This window comes from Varanus komodoensis, unplaced genomic scaffold, assembly GCF_004798865.1.
Source record: "Varanus komodoensis strain SLA01 unplaced genomic scaffold, ASM479886v1 scaffold52, whole genome shotgun sequence".
NCBI classification, from domain to species: domain Eukaryota; kingdom Metazoa; phylum Chordata; class Lepidosauria; order Squamata; family Varanidae; genus Varanus; species Varanus komodoensis.
The window spans coordinates 3,283,270-3,306,869 of NW_025336114.1; the positions used below are offsets into that span (position 1 = coordinate 3,283,270).

The following is a 23,600-nucleotide window of genomic DNA, read 5'->3' on the forward strand; positions in this document are numbered from 1 at the left end:
TCCGGAACACCTGAATCCACTCAGTTCTCAAAACTGAACACAAGCCAAGAAAATACACTGTACCCACAAACACCTTGGTTCTGTGGTAAACACAAGAAAATAAAACCCAGTACCTGGTGAATGGAACACTAGAAGAAAACAAAACTGAGTTCCTTCCTACCAATTTAATTGGAAAATGCCTCTCTCACCATTTGTTATATCTGCTGTACTTGTACACTGCTATTCATTTTAGAAAGCTCAGAGCAGATTGGTGAACTTCTGTACAGACACTGCTCAATTTTAACAATGCGACAGCATAGAAAGCTTCCATGCTATTCATTAAACATGTGTTTAACGACAGCTTAAAAGGAAAATGATAATTCTCAAGAGAAGGAAAAAAATAGCAATGATTGAGCAAGGAAATCTCAAAAGATAAAGTACTTTGACAGAAATCTGAACAGAAATATAAATTTGTTAACAGTTGATTATGTTTGATACTTTTTAAAATCATGTGAATAAAATTATAAAAAGGAATAATAAGGCTGAAAAGGGAAAAATTTTCTAAGGATAGATCATATCATTAGGTTTTATAAGTTAATTGTAGCAACATACATTGCTTATCATTTCCTTCAAAGTATGACAATTTCAGGTGTTAAAGGTATAAATATTTGTGTACAATGGTATTTGTAAGGGATGGCTACAACACTTCATCCTTTAATAGCTCTGACTTAATGTACTCTTGTCTGTACATAAAAATGTTCACACAACCAACCATTTTGCCTGCCCAGGGACCTGGTCAGATAGGTAACATATAATACTGATGCACAGTGTCAGCATTTGCTTTTGCCTTGCAACCCTTCCTAGACACTGAGACTGGCATCTGAAAACCTTATCTCTGTGCCTCCTCTGAGACATATTCGTAGTGCATTGCTGACAGATGAGTTTTTGCCAATGGTATCCTTCCACGGTCTCCAAAGAAGCTTGCCTAATGCCAAATTTCAGCCTTTTAGTACCAGGGAAAGGCATTTCTCTTCTCCTGGGAATTTAGGCAGTTTTAAAGGTGTGGCCTTAGTGATTATTTTTGCTATTAATTCCTAAATTAGATGACAGGGAGGACATTGTTAGGTGAGCTTTGGGACTGTGTTTAGTAAATTTGCATGTTTTAACTATTATATACTGTGTTCTTTGTTCTCTTCTGGAACTTTTCTTGGAAGCATCATGTGAAGTGATATAGAAATGTAATAACTATCTACCTAACTAACCAATTATACGTATAGTCATTCACCTGTTCTACAGCCAACAACCAGCACAGGTCATCTGTTTGCTGTCACAATAGTAATTCAAGCAGCCCTGCACATTCAAAGATGGATTCTCCAAAGTGCTAAGCAAAAGTCTTCCAATTGAAGCAATTCAGATCCTTTGAGAATTGTTTCACATGTTATGTGCTTTAGGGGTATAACTTCAGATTTTCTAAGTGCACACCTCAAAATATAAATTATGAGTACATTTAATACAGATATCACATAGGTATACTCATTGGTGAATTAGGTCTGGCTACAGTTGCCTGCTAAGCATACAAACAGTACCGAACCCATGTTTCTTGCTATGTAACCTGTGTAATAGTCTTGCAATGAAACACACTGTTCCTAAGGCTTCTTCCAAATGAAATACATGTGCATCCCAATGAACTTGTAAATGTATTTTTGCTAAGATGTGAATAGCTTATCCCAGAAAAGAGGGAGGGGGGAGGGCTGGAACAGCTGGAGACTACTTCTAACCCTCTCAGTCACCTCCCCACCCCACACACACACAGTAAATGCACCTACCTTCTCCAGGAGCAAGGCATTGCCTTTTTTAAGGAGTAGAGGGATGGAAGAACTCGTTCAGTTTGAAAGGGAGAGAGACAAGAAGAATGTACACATTCTCAAATCAGGACCTGGACATTCTCATTTCAGTGTCCTGGATGGGAAAGTGGATACACAAAAGAGGGAAGTAGTTATCTTCACAGACCAATTAGAAAGAAACAGTATCTATTAAAGAACAAATCACCACATGCAACATTGTGGTGAAGTGGCAAGAGAGTTGAGCTAGGATTGTAAAGACCCAGTTTCAAATCTCAGCTCAGCCATGAAATTTAGGCTCACTGGGTGACCTTGGCCAAAGCACTCTCTCTCATTTTCACAGGGCTGTTGTGAGGATAAAATGGATGAAGACACAGGTGAAAGAACCACATATACTCCCTGGAAGAAGAACAGGATCTAAATGTAACAAAACAAATAAATCTTATTGGGAGCTGGACTGGACACTCTAGCCAATTATTTTAAAGCTTTGCTGTCCTTTTAGCAGAATGCTGCTGTTCTGTACTAAGAGACCTAGAATAATAATATGAAAATAGCACAGACACTGTAGAGACGATAGAAACCCCCCACATTGCAAACAAATGGCTTGGAGCACAATGGTGCCACTCAGCAATGCTGCGGTTTGAGCCTTGAAAAATGATGCCAGAACTTCAAGCCTCACTTTGACGAGTTCCCAGCAAAATAGCAAGGAGGTTCTGACTGAGCACATTATACTAAAAAGAACATTAGTTTTTAAGGTACCACAGGATTCTGTTGTTCTTGCTGAAACATTGGAAATTATATTGATAAGTCCCACGCAGAGAATGCAAACTATCACCAGCTGACAATTAGCTGCATGCTAGATTCAGTATTTGTCTGATATGAAACGAGCAAAGACAACTGGAAGCACAGGCTCTTCCCAGTGAAACAAGGTCACATGCACAATATCACAAGGAACTTTCATGTAGCTTCATCCCCACATCATCTTGCTTGCAGAGCAATGAACGCTTAAGCTCTCCCCTGCAACAAGTCCCAGCCCAAGGAACAACCTTCAGTTCTGGAGCTGAAAACATGCGAAGCTGATATCTACTCGTAGACCAGTGACTAGCAGTGGCTCTCCTGGGTTTCAGCCTGGGTCATTTACCAGGCTCCCTTCCTGCAAATGCCAGTAATTAAACCTGGGACCCTCAGCATACAAAGGATGTGATCCATCACTATGCTACAGCTTCTCTGCGCAGAGTTAACCCTGCTTTCCAAACCTGCACCCTGGATGAGATGAAAACCAAATTCAACTATCAGTTTATTTCCATTTCTGAGGTACTGAAAATAAACAATCCATTGTGAAGGCACCTCAGACTGAAACACAGCTGCATGAGTAGAAACCTATAAAGCTACCCTGGAAACTGCTCTGCCAACTGGCTTTTATAGGCAGAAAACTTCCTGACAGCAAAATCAAATACAGCCTAGCCACTAAATATTTGTTCATTTGTTTTATTGTAATTTTACAATAAATTTTACAATAATTTTCTTAGGACAACCTAAAAACCTACTGAAGGATGAGATTATTTAATTAATAATTAATGTTTAAATTAGCACAGATAAAATGTTTTTCAAGCAGCTGATTCCAGCTTCAGGCGGAATGCTATAATTGATCTTCTGAAGAACTCCTAAGCTAAGTTCAGCACTGGGCTAAGCTGAGATACTAGGCTGATGCTATTCGCAGGAGCACCTAAGCAATCTTTTCTGTCCTTTCCTTTCTTGATCAAAACTGTCGCATAGTAGCTCCTTAGCTAGGAGGCAAAAGCCATGTGACAAAGAACTCCACAAGCAACACACAGAAGCAGGAGCAAGCTATCTAGCGAGCACCAGGCTAGTTAAGCATAGCATGCTGGGAATTTTCTGCAGGTCAAATTTCCACCATGCATGCATAATGCAATATTCATTATTGCCATACATATTTGTGTGGGGGGAGGGGTAAAATCAGTAATGCCTCAGCAAAGCTGGATAAATTTTGGACTTGGAATCAAGAGGCGCATATCTGAAGCAGGAAGATGATTGGCTCTGCTTCCTGGAAGAAATGCATTAGGAAACCTCTCCATCTTTTGAAAACCCAGCTAAGACAAGGCTGCAAGGTCATCCAACATTCCCAGTATGGCATTATCTCAGAAACTCTGGAAAATATAGAAACATTAATTTAGCTTTATACAGAGGTTTTATCTCTTATCTTAAAGCCTCAAGTTTGTGGTTTCCATTAGATTAAAAGAGGTTATACTAAGAGACACTGCAAGCCAATTCAAGTAAACTTTAACCTAGAGATGTGTGTCCACTCTGGGGGTTAGAACCCATTAGATTCAATGGGCTCTGCTCTTAAGATTCTGATCCTGTTTGACACAGGCATGTATCTGAATTCCTGGTGAGTGTGCACAGGGTTCATGTGGCACTCATCAAGACTCAACTGCTGTACAAGCAGCATCCCTCTTCCATGTCACATTCAGCAGCCTTTGCTGTGCTGCTGCACATAAGAAGGTTGTTGGTTCTGCAATCCTCATCCCACAGTTGTTCACAATTCCCACAGTTGCTCTCAATTCATGTTGCTTTCTGAAACAGGGCTGAGCATGAGAGAAAGTCTGAAAACTCTAGATGTTTGGAATTGGTGACATCCTCTGGGTCCAGAGTTGCCTTCTTCAAGAGAGGCCAGATAACTGCCTTCTTCAAAAGAGAGGGGACCAGGTGTCCCTTCAGATATATATTGCTGACCTACTGGAATCAGGGTCCCATCCTTTCCCTGGCTTTGATGATAAGTCAGGAAGGACAAGGATCAAGTATACAGGTGGTAGGACACACTTATCCCAGAACCTTGTCCACATCCTCAGCCCACAACAACTAAAACTCATCCAACAAGACCAGAGAAGATGGAACACTGAATTAACACTTACAAAACTAACACCAGGTGTGGAGTCCAATTCATGGCAGATCTGACCAAAGTGTTGTGCAAATTCATCAGAACAGACCAGAGGTTCAGCCTAGGGCCAGACTGCAGTTGGCCATGAATCACGTGAAATAGCTCTGCTAAAATCCCAAAATGAGATTTTGGGGCAACCAAGTTACTTTTGTTTATTTACTTATAGGAAAGTCTGAGTAGCATCTCATTTGTAATGGAAGTGACTTGGGCAATTGATGCAATCACACCTAAATGCCCTCTCCCTACTTGCAGAGCTCATGCTGCACCTTGATACAATCCTGAGCTGTGAGCGATAAAGCAAGCTGGAAGATGGGAGCTCACATGGGGGAAAACTGTGCTGAATCTGACTGAAGACAAGTAAGAGCTCTTTATCAAGCTTATGCTGTAGCAGTCAAGACAATGAAAAAGAGATTCTTCTCCACCAGCATTGGATCCGCATTGTGTTGTCTGACAGATGGAGCAAAATGCAGCAATGAAAAAGGGGTGGGGGCACTGTGTATGCTGCTTAGACATGAACTTACCCTGTTTCCAGTGGTACATGGGAAATAGCTGTCCCTCAAACCTTTTGGTGTACCTTTCTAGCCACTCCCCCCCCCCACCACCACCTTTACTGTTGTTCTTCACTTGACAAAACAAAGAGAGACAGAGAATAACAGATCAAAATAATATAGACTATACTGCAAAAGAAACAGCAACATAAATATCCCTCCTGTTTTTCTAACAGGCTATCATACTGGGCAAGTGAATAATCACTGAGGCCATTCCAGGTAGCTACTACTGTACTAGTGCTGCTGCCAAGAAGCATTTGCCTATCACCCTGCTCTCTTTGATTTATTTTCATTTTCCCCAAGTGTGACACATTCCTCCAACAAGGCTGAAGCAAAATCAAGTTCCAATTATGCATCCTTTCCGTCTGGGTTCTCTGGGGAATTTTTGGAGACACATAATACATACAGGAGAAAAGCTGTTACCGAATCCCAAAAATCCACTTCAATCTACTTTAGAAGATACTATCCTTGCTGGCTGTAAGCCACATAGCAACTGAGTGAGAAATGCAAAGGCCAGAAACTCCAGAAAGGTAGCTGTTAGTCTGTTGCAGCAAAAACAACAAAGACTCTTGTGGTATCTTAAGACTAATAAATGGATTATGACATTATTATTATTAATTACATTTCTACATCACCCTTCTGGGTGGTTCACAACATTAAGTCACCCATCCAGATTTCAACCATTCCTGACATTGTACAGCTACCAAGAGTAGGTAGGATCAGGCACTTCAAGCTATACAGACGCCATGATATAAGCTTTGGTGGATGACAGTCCCCTTAATGCTCCACTCTAAGCAGTGGCTCAGTTTTGCTGGCCCACCAGCAGATTTTCTTTGGGCTCTTACTATCATATAACTTTCACTCCCATACACACTGGAAAAATGCTAGAATTGCAAAAATAAACAATTAAGATAGACAACTAACTCATGCACCACAGCTCAAATCATAAATATGCTTACAGTAAACATCTCACTGCTACCAGTTTGTATGTACAGCATTACATATGTACACTACAATGAGTAAGGATTGGTCTCAAGTTCGTAAAATTTAAAAATAGGGATTTAGACACAATATAATATTTGTTTCTGCCAGGGACCCTGGAGGCTTGAAGCAGAAGTTTGAAAAGCTGGGACTTGCCTGGAAAGCTACCATGGATCATGTGTGTTAAGCCTTGCTTAGGTACAGAAAGAAACAAGGATGTGTAACATTAGCCTCTGAATTATCAGGCAGTATGAAACCTCTGGACTGGCCAGTCTGGCATAAATATTGGGTTTCTGCTTTGATACTGTCAACAACACAGTACTTTCTGCTTGCTTGTACTTCAGACAAAATCTTCCTATCCAACCCCTCAATTTCTAGATAATACCGCTCACACGTTTGCAATGGCTCCAACTGTGTCCATAAGATGATCATACAAACCTGTTATTAAAAACCCACAACTTAATGGTAACCCCTCCTGATAAATGTTTACAGGAGTCCTTAAATTGTACAAACTGTACAAAGTGCCCATGATCTAGTGAACATGGTGTACAACTTTACAGGCAAAGCTATTTTCAGGCAGCTTTCCCCAGATTGGTGCTCCCTTGGTGTTTTATACTGCAACACCCAATCATTGCTGGCACTGTTCATCCTACATAGGAGCTAAAGTCAAAAATGCATGGGCAACACCAAGTTGGGAAGTACGTTTTGGTTACAAATATGAACTCACAAAAGCAGGGTGCAGAAGACAGAAAAGGCACATTGCTACTATCAGAAAGTATGTTCCAGCAGGCAGTTCACCACTAAATAATACACTCTCCTGAGTCACATGAGAAAGGAGCAACCTGTTTGTCTTTATGGAGCAGGGCATACATGGAGTTCTTCTAAAACAATTATTTTTTATTTGAGGCAAGCTACTTTTACAAAGCAAACACTTTCCCAGCTAAAACAAAAACATGGGGAGGGGAGAATATTTATGTATTAATTCGATTTATATGCCACCCCATTAGCCATAAGGCTCTCTTTATGATGAGCTATGTTGTGAAACCCATTCTTTCAATTAGGATGATTATGGGTCTGACCATCCTACCACAGTGCAAGGAAGTTCAATTTATTTAACCTTGCTTATCACTTGGGGAAATTCTGACACATGTAAAGACCCCATTCACAAATTGGGGTTTCTGTAGATATGTACCAGGGAGTTAGTAAAGGAAGCATAAGAAAGAGAAAGATCCTTATTTATTAAACTAATATCCCTCTATCCTCCAATGAGCACAAAGTAGCATTGATGGTTCCTTTTCCTTCACACACTGCATTGTATTTTTGCAATACTCCTGTCTAGTAGATTAGGCTAACAGATAGTCACATGACAAGTTTGGGAAGCCTGCCATGGAAAGGTACTGTGCTTTCCAAACCTGACACATTCCTTACAGGCTTAATTTTCATGGCTTAATTTTCATGGACAAGCCACACTAAGAATCTATGGCTTATTGTAGAGTTTTTCATATCCATGATGGACATATTGTCTGAATCCAGAGGAGCACTATTACCATGGGCTGCCAAGACAGGCTACAGAGTTATTTGGCAAGAGCAGTAAAAAAGGAACCACAAAAAGGGAGTTAATAACTCCCATATTTAGAGTAGTTGGAGACTTAAGAAAGGGACAAGAAGGTTACTGTGTACTGTCAGTTCGACATCTAAAACAATCAAGGGGGATACTGTTCTGCTCTCCACACACTTTTGGTATACTGCTGTGTTCATCCCTCCCCACCATTTTGACACTTCTAAATAGTGCTACTAGGTCCCTTCTTTCTCCTATCTTATCCCCACCCACAACCCACCAGTCTTCAGACACTGTGCACCAATTGGCTTATACCACCCTTATATCTTGTCTATTTCTTTTTAGGTTACCGACTCCATTTTGGCCCTTCTTTTGACAACTGCAATGTTCAGGCAAGACTGCAGACAGTGTACAGGAGAAAGTATGTGCTTCTCCATTCAAAAAAGAATGGGGCAGGATAATTGTTTAAGAATTTAAAAAAAAGCTTTAATAACTGTGTTTGTAACTATAGCAATCAGAGAAAGGAGGGAGCGAAAATGAGGAGATAAGACTGTTTCTGCTGAAAAGGCTCCTGGAATACACATTGCAGCCAGCTGGAGAACTGAGGGGGATAAGGAGGTTAACAAACCACATCAAGCCCTATTTTCTTTTGGGAGTACTGTGTGCTGTTCAGAGAAGAATGAACACATAGTGGTTTAATTGCAGGGTGCCTCAGTATGATATGTGAACCCATCCAGTGAATGGACCAAGGTCACTGAGCGAGCTTCATGGCTGAAAGAACCTGGATCTCCCAAGTCCTAGTCTGACACTTCAGCCACTACAACACTGACTCTCAGCATCCAATGATTTACACTTTTAAAGCAGAGGTTCAGCCCAAGCTTTGGGAAAGTTTTCTGGGGCTACGTTCCAGGGGTAGACAAAGCCAACAGCAAAAGGAGTTGTGCTAAAATATCAGCACATTTAAGCTTAAAGCATTTACTGCTTAGGAGAGACATTTCACTCTTTTAGAATTAGGGGGTGGGGGACGCATAAAGGCAAGCAGACAGATTGCATATTTGCAAATGAATTGGAGGAAAAAGAAGAAGGGCTGAGCCCACTAGAGAGGGTCACAGCCATCTGTAGAACCTCAGAGGACCAGTACTGGACTTTAGTCCTCAGGTTCTGCACCCCTGCTCTAAAGCTATCCAAAGGAGACTAAACCTTTACTAACATTAGCTCCATTTTCTGATTCAGCACCTCTTTCACCATATTGCTCCCACTGTAAAACAACAGAACATTCCACTGTCACATACCAGCACAGTTTCAAACTGCCTTGGCAAAGAAGTGCTTCTATGCCTAGACTGGAGGACTCTTTCTTCGCAACTATTCAAGTCAAAAGGAGAATGATGGTTTACCATAGTTTCCAAATAATAGTTATTGTTTGTTTGCCTTTCAAGTACATATTTTACAGATCAACAAAAACAAGTTCTCCTCCCCCACCAATAAAGTCCCCTGTTTCCCGATCTAGTATTTCACTATGCAAAACTGCAAATCAAAAACAAAAATGATACAGGGTGAAGCAGACACTAAAAGACAACAACCTCCTACTGAGTAACAGAGAAAATCTAGAAAAGAAGAAGAAAGGACAACAGAATGCAGAGCACAAGCAGCCTCTTTTCTCAGAAATAAAGAGATGGGAAAAGATAACATTCATCCTTTCAAATGAATTTTATCAACTTCATGGCCTCTATGCAACTTCATGGCCTCTATGCAAGTGCATGATACGCAAATCAAACTTGGTATTTCAGAATCTGGCCAGTCTAAAAATTCATGGTCAGTCAATTTAAAATGTTAACTGTAGCAAAGACAGAATCAAGTCAATGTACACAAAACTTATTACCTATCACTATGAAATTAAAAGGCTACGTGAAATTTTCTGAAGTTTTGTATGGGAAGAAATTGATTTTGCCCATTACTTTGAAATTTGCACCAACTGACTCTAACCTCAAGTTAATATTGGTGCAAAATGACTGCAGTGTACTTCGTTACAAGAATAAACTAGTAGGGCTACAGCTAGAGGTCAAAGTAGACTCTATAACCCAGTGAAAAGTATACCATATTGAAATTCAGAATACTTAAGGCAAAGGTACAAGGGGTCAGTCAAAAGTGGGAAAGGGAAGAATATGCATGAGTGTTCATGACTGGCCAGCTGCAACAACACTGTTAGGATATCATCATCAACATCATCATCATCTCCTCTATACTGCCCATAGCCAAAACTCTCTGGGTGGTTTATAAAAGGTATAAAAACAATAAAATAAAATAAACAACTAATAAGACTTAAAAATTAATTTAAAATAGCATAAAAATATTAAAACAGTAAAAGACAATTTTAAAAGACCTGGACACGAATAAGGAAATAAAAGGCATCTGGCTAATTGTGTCAGGCCCCCCAGTGACTAGGAGGTCTTCAAATGCCTGAGCTGACCTGGTGCCAAAAAGATGGCAATAGGGGTATTACCTATATACATATTACCAGCACAGACTGAAAAAAGAGCACTACTGGATCAGAATCAAGACTGATCTAGTGTAAGCATTCTTTTTCTCAAGCTGGCCAACCAGATGCCTTTGGAAGTCCATGAACACCACAAGGGTGTGAAACCTTTTCCTGCTGCTAATCCCCAGCAAATGGTATTCAGAAGAAAAGAGCTTCTGAGCCTGGAAGAAACATATCACAATTATGATAGGAGTCACTCATAACTTGATCCTTCATGCATTTATCCACATCATTTGCTAACAGTCTTCACTTAGTAGTAACTACTCTTGATAATCTCAGTCTAGCACAATTCTATTGCAATGCCCATAAACCCCCTGAACTCGGAGGCTTACAAAGTAGAAGAGTAACAGAAGTGATCTTCACATTGCCATCCTCTTTTCACTTTCTCCAATTATGCAGAATAATAAAAAGGCCAACAGAATCCACACTTTATAAAAACAGAGGTGAAGAAATATGAACTTAGGTTTGTGGTGGCAAGACCATCAACCATTCGGCAGGCTATGAAGGGAAAAGGCTCCGTGCAATCACCATAAGCTCCATTCTAAAAGGTAGTTCAATTCAAGAAATACTTGGACAGAGTTGCCAGTCATGTGGCCCTAGCAGCCATCTAGAATTAAGAACATCAGATCCATCCTCATTACTTATCTAAACCTGTGTTCCCATTGAGAAAGCAGGCCTAGCAAGGGTATGCATGAACTGTAGGCATCAGAAGCACACATCTTTTAAAGAATTTTTATATCCTGCTTCTCTTCCTCTTGCAAGGAACCCATGATGGCTTACCAAATTCTCCTCCCCTGAAGGTTATTCTCACAATAACCCTGCAAGGTAGGTTAGGCTAAGAATCAATGACTGGCCCAAAGTCACCCACTGAGCTTCATGACTGAATGGGGATGAGAACCAAGATTTCCCAAGCCTAGCCCAGCACTCTAACCACTATGCCACACCAGCTTCCAAGCCTTGCCTGAACTGAGGAACATCAAGCAGCTCATTGACTTGGATGCTTTTATGCATGATATGAGGCAATTTTTGTTTATGCTTGCGAAGTATATCAGTTGCTTTGAAAGCTAGTAATTCTTGGGCTTTTAGACAGAGCAATTGCTTTTGCTTTGTTTTGTGTACAATGTGGCTTTTTAACATTCTATTTTGGCACTATTTCAACAGCTATTTTGCCATGTATTTTGGCTCAATGTACCTTGGATGCTACTATATCAAAAAATCTCCTTAAAAAAACCTGATTGCATATCTGTGATGTTTCCAATTAACCCAACTACATTGAGAGAATTATAGTGCTAAAAGTTTCCTTAAGAAGTTTGTTTTTTTTAAAGCTAAAACACCGACTGAATGTTTGGTGTTTTTTAAAGCTCTCCTCTCAGTGATTTAAAAATACCCTTGAAAACCCTCTAAAGGCCTTTTAAACCACAGATGACCACTCAAAGGACAACAGTTACAGGTAAGTAACTTGCCTTTCTCCTTCATGCCTTTCTTCTTGCCTTTCTCTGCCCACACATATGGGTGACTAGCTAGCTTACTCTGTGAAGAATGGGAGGATGCCGTTGTCACTGAAGGATGGAGGAAAGGACTAGTCCCCCCAGGAATTTGCATGCCAGTGGGTGTGCAAAGACTGACACTTCCTCCATTGCTGGATGAAAGAAAGAGTCACCAGTGGATTGGTGAGGGGATGAGATCCAAGAAACAGATTTGTAGGAAATGCAGGATTTGTTCAATGGTGGCCCTCCATGGGTTGAAACATTCCTGGCATGTGAAAGCTGTGAAGGCATTCCATTTTGTTGAAAAGGATCTTCCTGCGGATGGCTTCAGGGATGCATCAAATATAAACGACACCCCAGGAGGTAGGTGTGTTCTCCACTGCTTTGGTGACCCTCCAGACCATGAGGTGCAGGGCCCTGATGTCTAGATGAAGAACTCAGTCATGGTCCTGTAAGATGAGATCCTGGGAGTGTGGGAGGCAAGTGAAATTTCCCTGGGAGAACTGGAGGAGCCCAGTTGCCCCAGCCACCATGGGGTGATGAGGACATACTCTGTTTTGTCCTTCCTGATCTTGGCAATCACCCTGGTGATTAGGGGGAATGGAGCAAAAATGCTGAACAGGATCTGTTAGACCTTCTGCCTCCCTGCTTGTTCAAACAGAACATGATGGTTGTGTTGTCCATCATGCTCTTTATATTTTGACTGTGAAGGGAGGTCTAGAATGAGATCAATGCCTTGTGGACAGCCAGAATCTCGAGGAGGTTGATGTGTTGACTAGCTTCTCTGCAGCCCCAGGATCCTGGGTTTGCAAGTTGTCACAGTGTGCTCCCCAGCCTGTCTGGTATGTGTCTATAGTGATGGTGACAACTGGCTCTGAGGAAACTGATCCCTGTCATAAGAATGTATGTGATGGTCCATAGACTGTTCCAGACAGAGGGTGGGATGTTCAGGATGGTCTTCGATCTCACTATGCAGATTGAAGCAAAATGAACATTTTCCACATCTTCAAAATCTAGGGAAGCTGACTGGTCTCACTGATACATTGTTTAGAAAAGAAAACATGTATAAAATAGGTACAAAGACCAGAATAAAATTAAATAAATAAATTTAAATACCGTAAGCCCTTGCCCTCAAAATCCTGCCCATTTCTACTTAACTTTTCTGGTCACCTTAAGAATGCTCAAAAGAGGCTTAAAGTCTATTTTTACAGGTTGCAAAATTAGTTGTACTAATGAAAATATTGACTATGCTTTATAAAAAAATGAATGCCAAGTCATGGGCTTCCAGAAACTTTGCCATTCAATCAGCAGACAGCATCATCTCTCCTCAGTTGCAACAAAGCCTGCATAGTTTCCTCAAGTGACAAGGTACCTTTTCTAATAGCATACCAATGCTTCAATAATCAAATACACCTCTGACCCCTTCCCAGTACCTTGTAGTGAAAGCTACACTTCCAAAATACACACATTCATAAGAAGTGCTTGCTCTGTCCAAATCCAGCATTCCTATATGCATAAACTAGGCAGGCTCCATCAAGTTGGTTGTTCCAAGGCTACAGTTACCTTAAAATGTGACAGCACCATTCTTGACTAGAAAGAAATTATACAATAATTTCAGAATTTATACCAGCTCCCTATTGTCTTCTGTGTCCTGTCTTATGTCCCATCATAGGATCTCAAGGCTGACAGACACAGCATGGAGGTTTCTTTATGTTTTCCTTAAGTATTCAGCTGTATTATCTAGCTTGCTATCACTTTGGCTATAGACTATATTATAATTAGTCTTTCAATATGACACTAAATGTTAACTATTTCTGCTTCTATTTACATAGGTACAAGGTTTTCTGAAATTTTAGGACAGGTACAATATTTGTTGTTGTTAAATGCTATCATCTTCAACTTATGACAACCCCATGAATCAATGTCTTCCATAATGTCTTGCCCCAACAGCTCTGGTCAATTCTTATACACTCAAGGCTGTGGTTTCCTTTCTGGTAGATGATTTCTACTATAGAACAGTTGGAAACAGGGAAATTCATGTCTAACCAGCACAAACATTTGGTATGCCTATTTTGCATGCTTCATTTCATTCATTTCAGAATCTCCTCCACTAATTCTGACTTACTTTCTTGTGCATGTTCCTTGTCCTATTTTCTGCAAAAATCAAGCCTCCTACCAGGCCCTCGCATCCCTGTACTCAGAGGCAGTACCTTAAAATCTCATTTCCTATTAATGCTGATCTCTAAATGGCCAATTGATTTACATGATACCTTCCATATACTGCTGTGGAAAAGCTATTAGTATCATGACTAACTCTAATGTTACAACTCCATATTCAGTGTATTCATAATGACTTACATGACAAAAAACTCATAACGTCAGAAAAACACAAGCAAAACAGGTGCACACAAATAATCCTGCAAACAATTCTGTACACTCATGCAAAGACTGTGAATAAACTATTAAGTATTCCTGATATCACAGTTCATGCCTTGGAAAATTAACAGATACTGAAAGTTATAACATTAGATGGGATTTTATAGCCATTCCAACGTCCAGTAGATGCTAGATCTGTCAGTCACCCACTTCAGAATTACATCCTATCATCTTAAATTGATATCATGATAAAAGTATTCATCAGTAAGCATACTGTAGGATGAAAAACTGACTAGCAACTTTGATTCCATGGTCATGAAAACACTATGCAAAACTAGGTTAGTTTTGTGCAATTAAAATGCTTCCAGCAAAGGGTGGACAAGATCTCTTCTTGTTCATTCTAGAGTGCAAGACACAGAATACCCAACCTAAGTTCAAAGAAACCAGAATTAGACTAGTCATCAGGAAGAAATTTCTCATTCTCAAAGCATTACAACAATGGAACCTATTACCTAAGTTGTGAGCTCTCCCTCGCTAGAGACTTTCAAAAACCATCTGGACAGCCATCTACGTGGGATGATGTAACTTAGTGTCCTGCAATAGCTGATGACCTTCAGGCCCCTTCCAACTGTACTATTCTATGATTCTATGACTCTTGTCTAGGACAGGACAGATGTAGGAAATAATTCCAATCCTATTTGATCTGCACTGGCAACCTGTTCAATTCTGGATAGAAGTCAAACTGCTGGTTGACAAGTCTCAACTGGTTGGGATCTTAAGAACCATTTCCTTCCTTATGTTCCCTCCTATATTTTTTACTCCATATCAAATAACCCTGTTCCATGTTTCCCTGATGACTGAAGTAGTTAATGGATGGTCCTCTTGAGGCATGTCCATTTGCCCTCATTTTTAATTTATTCCCATCAACAACTTGGGGGAAAACCTTGGCTCTTCAGGCTGGTCTCTGATCATAGCTGATTCTCCATTTGTGGCATTACTGCTTTCCCTACTGCCCTTCTGTTCCTCTTTTTTATCTTATTATATTGTCAGTACTACTACTGCTGTCGCCTTGTGCTGCTCACATTGTTTTATTGGTTCAAAATATCCATGAATTTGGAGTGCAAACCTATGTAATTACCAGTCTGCTGATAGTAACTTAATGGGACTCCCAAGCATAGATACTCCTGCTATAGACGGAGGGCTTTGATCTCACAGCCTGTCAGAGGCCTCTGTAATCAAAGCCCTCCATCAGTCCTAGTCCAATTGGCAGGAGTCAGGCAGGGAAGAAGGGGGACATTTTTCACCACCATTTCTCCTTTATAATATATTTAACTACATCAGCCTCTGAGCTTGTCTCATTTTCTCATCTTACTGGAGGCAGGAAGAGAGAGGCACTTCAGGATCCAGCCATCTTCCCTTCCCTTTCCAGCAACTAGCATAGCCCTTTCCAACCCCAGAGCTTGTAGCTTTCCCTAAGGCCAGAGAGGATGTCCATGCACATGGTAGGCATGTCATGAGTGGAGCTGACTGGAGCCGTGGGTCAGACTAGATGGCCTGGAAGACCCCTTCTGACTTGCTCTGTTTGCTATGTTTCTATGGTGCCCTAGATGCTGTTTAGAGGCTGTAGGGTTTATTTATTTATATTTCACCTTTTTTCCCTTTGAAGGCACTCAAGGCAGTTTATTCTCCTCCTCTTCCCAATCTTATCCTCCCAACAACAAGCCTGTGAGACATTATATTTAATTTGTTTAGCCACTTTTATCTGGGGACACTCATAAGCTGATGTGAGCAAATAAACTGAAGCATAATCCAAACAAGCCAGAGGTGCCCAAAATCCATTCAGCTGCTTACCTAAAAACATAAGCCCAGTCTATGTTGATGGGATTGTACTCCCCTTAAAAACTTATTCTAGCAGCACTCTCAGACCCAGCTTTAGCCCTGGGTGTTCAGCTGATGGTTCTAGCCAAGCTGTATTTAATCTCAGTTTGGGTGAGTGTGCCAATTCTGAAGATTCAGATAGGCCATATGAAATATGTTTCAGTTATATTCCATTTAAATTTCAGCAAAACTCTCTGTATGGGACTGTCTTTGAGAAAAAGTGAAGTGATTCAAAGTGCTAGTTATAATCTTTGGAGCTCTTTGGACTTTGGGGCTAGGACATCCAAAAGACCATCTTCTCCATATGAACTTGCCTGTTCTTCAGGGCCTTCTTTAGAGGGTATATACCATGTTCCATCAATCTCCAAAGTCTGCTTAGTTGGGACTAAGAAGAGGTACCTGGGTTCTGGTCCCTCCTCCTGAGAAAAGCCTCTCTCGCTCCCTTGCATATGGTATTTCACCAGATTGCAAAACTAATCTCTTTAGAATGGACTTTGGCTCAAAACACTGTCAGGATTTTTATTCTGTAGGTAGATTTATTCATAATGATATTCTGCTGCTGCTTTGACAGATAACAGTGTTGATATTTCTATGGCTTTTTGTCTTGTGATACTAGTGTTACAGTGGGTCATGTTTTATCTTTCCCTTTATACATGTTTTAATCTTGACATTTTGACATGTTGTGATGCTTTGCAATATTTTGGACTACAACTTCCATAATCTCTAGTAATCATGACTAACAGTTACAAATTCTGTATGTTCGAGTCCAAAACATCATCTTTACAGCCCATCGCTGCTTTATTGTGACTTTTGTTAACTACTTTGCAAATTTTTGGAAAGGTAATTTTTTTTAATAAACAGAATCAAAATAACTCAGCTCTGTTAGCAAATAGAGTTTTACAGTCATAAATAAAATAAAATAAAATAAAATAAAATAAAATAAAATAGGGCATGTTCACACATGGAACTTGGGCCTTATAATGCATTTCTAATGTAGCCCACAGCATTAGACAGCATGCCCAACCTTGGTCTATATGCAAAACAGGGACCAGGCCAGTTTAGTAGTTTAATGAATGCCTGCAGGTGTAGCTGTGGTGGAAGAAATTTTTGGCATGCAACAGGGCTGCTAATTAATGTACATGACTAGAAGCACTGCCACCTGTCCTGTTGCTTTTATCAAATGCCCTTCTCCAATTCCCCAGAATAAGCAAAGATGCAGACAGAACATCTTCAGTCTGCAAGGAAAGGCAGTCTTATCAGCTTTTGTTCACAGTTAGGGCTGCTCTGTTGGACACATCTTGGCCAGCAAAAAGCCGCTGCAGCCTGAAAGCAAGGTAACTGTGGTGCAATCCAGTGGGAACTCAAACAACAACATTCCTATGGTCTGAAGAAGAGTGGGAGGGGGGATTCTCTGTGAAAGATGCAGCCAGCCATGCCAAGCAATTCCACAAAGGAATGCCTCCCCCTGCCTTCCCTGGAATTTGCTAAGATGCTTGAAAGGAGAGAAGGGCAGGTGCTTTTTGCAGTATTGAAAGATAATTCAACACCTTCAAATATGAAGGAAGCAAAGCTCCTCTCCACTGCATTCTGCAGTAAGGTCTGTTTACCTCTGAGCTGCAGCTGCTGGGTTCCTGTATGAGGGGTGGGGGAGTGCAAATGCTGAGAGGATCCAAGCTGAAACTCCAGCATGGCAATGCAAGAAAGCAGCAATTCTGTGCTCTCATTTCACTGCCTTGAGAATCAAAGAGCCTAGCAAATAGGTACAGGATGTGGCTCAGGCCTCCTAGAAAGCCAGCAAACCTTCTATTCTCTGCAATCCCTTCCTCCACACCCCACCTTCCCTTCACTGTAGGTGTACAAAGAGAGAATCAGTGATTTATGCCAACTAGAAAACAAAGAGCAGTAGAGAGGGCAGTAATGCAACCAAAAGCGCTCGCCTTACACAGCCTGCATGTGCACAGAAATGTGCTGGCCCAGGGGAAAGTGAACTGGAGCAGTGAGCCTCCATGTGCACTGCCCTTTAAAAGACATTCAACTACATATGCACACCAAGGAAGCTCCAGCTCTGTGCCAAGGAAAGTTACATGTTACATCTTATAAACATTATGCAAGTTTAATTTAAACTTAATTCTGAGAGATTTCAGAGTTCTTAATTCTAAAAAATAAAGCAATGCTTTTGTATTTGGTAATTTAAGTGGAGTTGCAGCTACAAAAACAGCTGAAAAGGTACTAGACAAATGACAACTGCAGCAAGGGAAGGGAAGGATGTTCAAGAAGCTGCATTACATTACTTTGTCCTTTCAGCCATGCCTAACTTATTGGAATATAGTGATTACAAAGACAGGGAAAATCTGAAATAGGCTTGGCTTTAGCTCCCTAATACCTGCAATGCCTATATATCTCTGCTCTGAGTTCAAGGCACACAGAAGGCTGCAAGTCTCTAGCATTTTTTTTTAAAAGCAAATGCATATATGTGCAGGCCTGATCCTCTAGCCATAAAGCGGGAGTAGCAGATGTCTATGCTTCTACTAGATAAAAGTAACTCTACTCCTTGTGCAAGGGCAGCCAGCATGTTTTTAGACACAAGGAAGGCTACTTGTTCAACACATATTTTGTACACATTTGTAAATGCTAGAGGGTTGATAACATGGGGAAAATAAAGGGAAAAGCAAGAGGAAGAAGCCAAAGGGTCTGCAGGAAGCTTGTTTAGCAGAGGAATGTAGCGATTTACTTAACTAGCTGATTTACTTAACTAGCTAGCGCTGTGTTCCTGAGTGGAGCTTCGAGCAGATCAGCAGCTGTGCCGGCACCTGTTTTCAACCCTTTCTTCAACCCTGAAGAAATGACACTTTGCTACAATGGAAAGTAGTGAGTATACAGCTTGTATAACAGTGTAAATTTGCTGTCCCCTCAAAGTAACTCAACACACAGCCATCAATGTCTAAACCGCTGGCAACAAAAGTGAGTACACCCCTAAGTGAAACTGTCCAAATTGGGCATTATTAGCCATTTTCCCTCCCTGGTGTCATGTGACTCGTTAGTGTTACAAGGTCTCTGGTGTGAATGGGGAGCAGGTGTGTTAAATTTAGTGTTATCACCCTCTCTCTCTCTCTCTCTCTCTCTCTCTCTCTCTCTCATACTGGTCACTGGAAGTTCAACATGGCACTTCATGGCAAAGAACTCTCTGAGGATCTGAAAAAAAGAACTGTAGCTCTACATAAAGATGGCCTAGGCTAAAAGAAGATTGCCAAGATCCTGACAGTGAAGCACAGCATGCAGAGCATGATCCCCTCCCTTTGGAGACTGGGCCGCGAGGCAGTATTCCAACATGAGAACGACCCCAAACACACCTCCAAGACAACCACTGCTAAAGAAGCTGAGGGTAAAGGTGATGGACTGGCCAAGCATGTCTCTAGACCTAAACCCTATCGAGCATCTGTGGGGCATCCTGAAACAGAAGGTGGAGGAGCGCAAGGTCTCTAACATTCACCAGCTCCGTGATGTCATCATGGAGGAGTGGAAGAGGACTCCAGTGGCAACCTGTGAAGCTCTGGTGAACTCCATGCCCAAGAGGGTTAAGGCAGTGCTGGAAAATAATGGTGGCCACACAAAATATTGACACTTTGGGCCCAATTTGGACAGTTTCACTTAGGAGTGTACTCACCTTTGTTGCCAGCAGTTTAGACATTGATGGCTGTGTGTTATTTTGAGGGGACAGCAAATTTACACTGTTATACAAGCTGTATACTCACTACTTTACATTGTAGCAAAGTGTCATTTCTTCAGGGTTGTCACATGAAAAGATATAACAAAATATTTACAAAATGTGAGGAGTGTACTCACTGCTGTGATATACTGCATGTTTTATTTATTTATTTATCGATTTATATCCTGCCTTTTTCCTACAAAGGGCTCAAGGCAGTTTACATATCCTCCTCCATCTTATCCTCACAACAACCCTGTGAGGTAGGTTGGGCTGAGAGTCTGTGACTGGCCCAAAGTCACCCAGTTGGCTCCATGGCTGAGTGGGGACTAGAACACAGATCGTCTGAGTCCCAGTCCCATGCTCTTAACCACTACACCACACTGGCTCTCATGTTGTTGGTTTCACTGGCTATGTTTGCATGCAACGGAAAATCACAATTATGTGCATAAGCAGAAATGAGCCTCCCCTCTTTTCCACCTGTGTAACTGGCAGTAAATCAGGCTTCAGTTTCATTGGAGCAGATTCCTAGTCTGCTACTACATGAAAATGAGGATCTGTGATTTAAAATCAGATTTGTTTGATTTTGGATCGGCCCCAAACACTTTCTGCCTGAGGCAAATGACAAGGCAGCATCACCAAAACCCCATTCACGTGTAAAAGTTTTATCAGACTGGCAGTTGAATCTTGGGTCCATAAGGGAGAGACCACAGCCTCCTATGAGCAGTAGGGCAGCTTCGGGGGTACAGAGCAAGCCACATGACCCATCTAGCTTTGCCATCCAAAATCCCAGCACCCACTCCCTCTCACATAGCTTCCACTGTTTGAAGGAGCTGCCTCACTCTGTCTAATGGTACAGCCTGCCCTGCTAACTTGCTTTTTTATCATAAAAATAATCCAGATTCTGTTTAGCAATGGATTTGTGCTTATTTTAAATCACAATTCCTGGTTTACATGTAATAAGTGGCCACAAAAATCCCAAAATGCAACCAAATTTGGGTATATACCTTGTTCTAGCCACACAGAAGGAGAGATGAGGATAAAGTGCTCAAGTACAGAGCTTTGCACAGGTATATTTCAGCTTGTGCACATAACCTAAATGTATGATTGACTGGGTTGGTCTTACTGCCATAAAGGTTTTCCAAATTTCTGCAACCCAGGTTGCAGAAATACCATGTACTAAGACTCCCCATCAGGCTATGGGCTCCCTAGTTTGTTGCTGGGTTTCTCTTGGTTTAGGCAGGCCACCTTTCCCCCTACTAGTCACGGGCAGGTGCATGACAACATAGACAGAAGTAGCTGCAATCAGGAAGAGAAACTGTAGTATGTATAGCAAGGTATAGATAGGAAAGATATCCTGTTCTTTCCAGCTCAAGCAGATAAAAAACTGAAGGGAAGTGTTCACAACCGCAGAATACATTCAATGCCTCTGCTGGGAAAACATCTACAGAAGTGCATACATGAAATTAAGAATAACCATTTCAGGTTTTATATTTCTCTGCTACAGTATAGTACTTAAACTTTGCATCAGAGGATAAGCTTCAGCATTAACTCCTAAGCAGATGAGACTTAGCTTTACAGGTCAGAAGAGAGAAGCTAGACTGACTCTCTCAGCATATACATACATCCAACTCTTTGTCAGCTAAGCTGTGTACACATACCATTAGAAATTTCTAGAAAAGAAGAATGCATTAATACACATCAGGGGAGCACAACAGCATCTTCTACAAAAGCGAAGGCATAGCAATGAATTCACTCCCTATCTAATGCCACAAAGCTAACAAAGGGAGGCTAAACTTTTATCTTCAATTGTGCACCTATCCAATCCAATCCAGGTCACATATTTCCTTTGCCTAGATTTGTCTTTAATCAGCTCACCTATAGCTTTCCCCTTTCCACAGTCTGATAAGGCAAACACCAGAACTGCAGGACCAGCTCCGATGATAAAGTATATTAGAACAGATGCTTATACATGCCACAACATATTTCTGCTCCATTTCACCCAGAGATCTTATATATGTAGTTAAGAAGAAGGGCAAAGAGAACCCTGTAGGTGACTAGAGCAGTATCTTTCAGGACCTCCCTGCAAACAACACACATAACCACTTTGGTCTGTTCTTGTAAACATACATCAGCTCCTTCATCATCAACAGTATTAAAAGCTGCCAAAAGATCTAAAGTGATCAGCAAGGTAAAATTAAGGTTATTGATTTCAAAGCAAACATAATCAATCAAGTTCACAAATGCCATCTCAATGCCTTAACTAGTCCAGTATCTGAATCAGGAGGGATTTAGGATAGCATTATAGGTATGCCTTGGAGTAGCAGAGAAAACATGTACTCCAATTTTCAAAAATGGTAGTAGAGGGGGCATGGGGAATTACAGACTAGTCAGCTGTACATCCACTCTGAGAAAGACAAGGGAAAGGCTCATAATAGTGAGAGATCTAGTAACCCTAGATAGGGAAGGGAGGTTGGCGGCCACTCAACATGGCTTCCGCAAAAACAGGTCCTGCCAGACAAACCCATAGCAGTCTTTTTATTATTGTGCCCATAACAGTTTCTCAAATATTCACTTGTACCCACAGGCCTGAAAGGTTGCCAAAACTTTACCTAGGCTACTGATGATCTCTCTGTCATCAGCTTTTCAGCAAATTAACATTTCATTCCTTCATTAGGAGAAAAGGAAAACACTACTGCAAAAGGGAGAAATAATAATTTCACACAGTAATTATATTAAAAGTAGTGTTTATTTGAAGATTTGTAACTATGCAGTAGCACAATCCTCAGATACTCTCTGTGCTCTAAACTGCTCTTACTGGCAAATACAACTATTCCAGAGCCAATCAATTCAAAAAATACTGGCTCTTGACACTGGATCCTCACCATAACCCCCCACCAGATCAGAATAGTTTAGGTTGTCCACTGTCCCTCAGGGAGAACTGCATTTAATGTTTCAGGGTACAAATCTTTTTTTTTTTTCCCCAAAATGAAGGAATAACAATACTAGATGACAGACTCATGCTGGGGGCTACTATCCATGCAGCACTCTTATCTTTCTCCAGCCCCAAGTACATATGGTTAAGAGCATGGGATTGGGACTCAGACGACCTGGGTTCTAGTCCCCGCTCAGCCATGGAGCCAACTGGGTGACTTTAAGTCAGTCACAGACTCTCAGGCCAACCTACCTCACAGGGTTGTTGTTGTGGGGATAAGATGGAGGAGGAGAATGATGTAAACTGCCTTGAGCCCTTTGTAGGAAAAAGTCAGGATATAAACCGAAAAATAATAAATAAATTAATAAATAAATATTGAGTTGTACATGAACACCGTACATTTTTATTTGATTTGTTCCTGATTCCCTGAAAAACTTAGAAATGAAAGTGGATAGAATTGGAGGCTGTAGATCTTTGATGAGATGTTCAGACATGCAAAAATAAGACAGACATAGTACTTTACTAATTCACAAGCTGCATTATATTTTGGTTGCAACCAAACCACCTGGTATATTGTCAGAGTATAAACACAAGTTGACAGAGCTTGGTTTATTGTTACTGTGAAGGCTGTATGTATATAAGATAATTATAAGACCCACTTTCTTCTTGTTGTACTCTTTCAAATTATATACTATATATTGTACTCTATTTCAAATTACACACACGTTCAGCTTTGGAGTGTCTTCATTAGCATTTTTAATTTCTCCTTCACCAGCACGATAATGACAGAACAGCCTTTCTTGTGTAGGTAATACTATA

General features: G+C 40.9%; 1 protein-coding gene across 8 annotated transcripts in view; it reads right to left on the minus strand.

Moving 5' to 3' along the window:
- Positions 1 to 23,600, minus strand: part of CHD6 (chromodomain helicase DNA binding protein 6) — a 145,810-nt gene that overhangs the window by 103,095 nt on the left and 19,115 nt on the right. For 6 of the 8 annotated variants that reach the window (XM_044447491.1, XM_044447492.1, XM_044447495.1 and 3 more), the window contains exon 2: positions 1,806 to 1,938. The exons of the other annotated variants lie outside the window; for them this stretch is intronic. The gene's annotated coding sequence lies outside the window, so the exon portion shown is untranslated. The remainder of the gene's footprint in view (positions 1 to 1,805; positions 1,939 to 23,600) is intronic. 8 annotated transcript variants of the gene reach the window in all.